Genomic DNA, 2,500 nt, shown 5'->3' with positions numbered 1-2,500 from the left:
CACGTGAATACTCTTTCACGTTATTTCGCGCTTCCTTTTCTCCACTTTTTCACCTCAGCCTTAACTGGGAGAGCCACAACGTTGAACTGACATTTTTAAATCTCTTATTGATGTGTTGCACCTCCGCTGGAAAAGCACACTTTTGCAACAGACATCAAGTACCGAGGAGCTGCGTGCTCGCAGCGGACCGTATGCGAGCCTGACAGGCTGAGCGCTCAAACCACCACGGGAGCGGGCCCCTCCTTCGTGCACTCGGGAGGAGGTGAATAAATGAAAAAAATTCACCCCACCCCTCAACCCCCGACCCGGAAGTGCCTGTCAGCTATAAAGGGGACAATTTTCACATTATTTCGCTTACGGCCATACTACCCTGAGAACGCCCGATCTCGTCCGATCTCGGAAGCTAAGCAGGGTCGGGCCTGGTTAGTACTTGGATGGGAGACCGCCTGGGAATACCAGGTGCTGTAAGCTTTTGCACCCACCTCCAATTCACAACACAAATCACTGCTCTTCCCTAAAATTTTGGCTTTCATTTGTCATTCAACTTTCACTTATCCTGTGTTTTGAAATCGTTTCCTTCAAGTTGATTTGACAGATCAACGTCTCTTTGGAATAAAATAATGTCCAACAGAGGGAGCCGTCTGCACGCTGCTCGGTCATGATAGCACTTGGACAAGAAGCAGCTTGGGATTTCCGCCTGCTGGATGCTTTTGCACCTCCACTGGAAAAGCAAAATTTTGCAACAGACATCAAGTACCGAGGAGCTGCGTGCTCGCAGCGGACCGTATGCGAGCCTGACAGGCTGAGCGCTCAAACCACCACGGGAGCGGGCCCCTCCTTCGTGCACCCGCGAGGAGGTGAATAAATGAAAAAAATTCACCCCACCACTCCGCCCCCGACCCGGAAGTGCCCTGTCAGCTATAAAGGGGACGATTTTCACTTCTTTCCTCGCTTACGGCCATACTACCCTGAGAACGCCCGATCTCGTCCGATCTCGGAAGCTAAGCAGGGTCGGGCCTGGTTAGTACTTGGATGGGAGACCGCCTGGGAATACCAGGTGCTGTAAGCTTTTGCACCCACGTGAATACTCTTTCACGTTATTTCGCGCTACCTTTTCTCCACTATTTCACCTCAGCCTTAACTGGGAGAGCCACAACGTTGAACTGACATTTTTAAATCTCTTATTGATGTGTTGCACCTCCGCTGGAAAAGCACACTTTTGCAACAGACATCAAGTACCGAGGAGCTGCGTGCTCGCAGCGGACCGTATGCGAGCCTGACAGGCTGAGCGCTCAAACCACCACGGGAGCGGGCCCCTCCTTCGTGCACCCGCGAGGAGGTGAATAAATGAAAAAAAATCACCCCACTACTCCGCCCCCGACCCGGAAGTGCCCTGTCTGCTATAAAGGGGACAATTTTCACGTTTTCCCTCGCTTACGGCCATACTACCCTGAGAACGCCCGATCTCGTCCGATCTCGGAAGCTAAGCAGGGTCGGGCCTGGTTAGTACTTGGATGGGAGACCGCCTGGGAATACCAGGTGCTGTAAGCTTTTGCACCCACGTGAACACTCTTTCACGTTATTTCGCGCTACCTTTTCTCCACTTTTTTCACCTCAGCCTTAACTGGGGGACCCACAACGTTGAACTGATATTTTTAAATCTCTTATTGATGTGTTGCACCTCCACTGGAAAAGCAAAATTTTGCAACAGACATCAAGTACCGAGGAGCTGCGTGCTCGCAGCGGACCGTATGCGAGCCTGACAGGCTGAGCGCTCAAACCACCACGGGAGCGGGCCCCTCCTTCGTGCACTCGGGAGGAGGTGAATAAATGAAAAAAATTCACCCCACCACTCCGCCCCCGACCCGGAACTGCCTTGTCAGCTATAAAGGGGACAATTTTCACTTCTTTTCTCGCTTACGGCCATACTACCCTGAGAACGCCCGATCTCGTCCGATCTCGGAAGCTAAGCAGGGTCGGGCCTGGTTAGTACTTGGATGGGAGACCGCCTGGGAATACCAGGTGCTGTAAGCTTTTGCACCCACGTGAACACTCTTTCACGTTATTTCGCGCTACCTTTTCTCCACTTTTTTCACCTCAGCCTTAACTGGGGGACCCTCAACGTTGAACTGATATTTTTAAATCTCTTATTGATGTGTTGCACCTCCGCTGGAAAAGCACACTTTTGCAACAGACATCAAGTACCGAGGAGCTGCGTGCTCGCAGCTGGCCGTATGCGAGCCTGACAGGCTGAGCGCTCAAACCACCACGGGAGCGGGCCCCTCCTTCGTGCACTCGCGGGGAGGTGAATAAATGAAAAAAAATCACCCCACTACTGCGCCCCCGACCCGGAAGTGCCCTGTCAGCTATAAAGGGGACGATTTTCACTTCTTTTCTCGCTTACGGCCATACTACCCTGAGAACGCCCGATCTCGTCCGATCTCGGAAGCTAAGCAGGGTCGGGCCTGGTTAGTACTTGGATGGGAGACCGCCTGGGAAT

The 2,500-nt window shown here is 52.4% G+C and overlaps 5 non-coding genes across 5 annotated transcripts in view; all 5 read left to right on the top strand.

Moving 5' to 3' along the window:
- The first annotated feature begins 352 nt into the window (after positions 1 to 352).
- Positions 353 to 471, top strand: LOC147188302 (5S ribosomal RNA). The gene has a single exon (XR_015098514.1). It is a non-coding gene; the product is annotated as a 5S ribosomal RNA (ribosomal RNA).
- A 479-nt stretch (positions 472 to 950) lies between these two features.
- On the top strand, positions 951 to 1,069 carry LOC147188301 (5S ribosomal RNA). Its single transcript, XR_015098513.1, has one exon. It is a non-coding gene; the product is annotated as a 5S ribosomal RNA (ribosomal RNA).
- A 363-nt stretch (positions 1,070 to 1,432) lies between these two features.
- LOC147188300 (5S ribosomal RNA) lies at positions 1,433 to 1,551 on the top strand. The gene has a single exon (XR_015098512.1). It is a non-coding gene; the product is annotated as a 5S ribosomal RNA (ribosomal RNA).
- A 364-nt stretch (positions 1,552 to 1,915) lies between these two features.
- Positions 1,916 to 2,034, top strand: LOC147188299 (5S ribosomal RNA). Its single transcript, XR_015098511.1, has one exon. It is a non-coding gene; the product is annotated as a 5S ribosomal RNA (ribosomal RNA).
- A 364-nt stretch (positions 2,035 to 2,398) lies between these two features.
- Positions 2,399 to 2,500, top strand: part of LOC147188298 (5S ribosomal RNA) — a 119-nt gene continuing 17 nt past the window's right edge. The window contains exon 1 of the ribosomal RNA XR_015098510.1: positions 2,399 to 2,500. This exon is cut by the window's right edge and continues 17 nt beyond it. This is a non-coding gene — a ribosomal RNA (5S ribosomal RNA).

The sequence above is a fragment of the Hippocampus guttulatus genome, chromosome 20 (assembly GCF_054856545.1).
Source record: "Hippocampus guttulatus isolate MCC_2025c chromosome 20, RoL_Hgut_1.0, whole genome shotgun sequence".
Taxonomy (NCBI): Eukaryota; Metazoa; Chordata; class Actinopteri; order Syngnathiformes; family Syngnathidae; genus Hippocampus; species Hippocampus guttulatus.
Note: the sequence above shows the minus strand (reverse complement) of the source record. Positions and strands in the feature narration are given on the sequence as shown.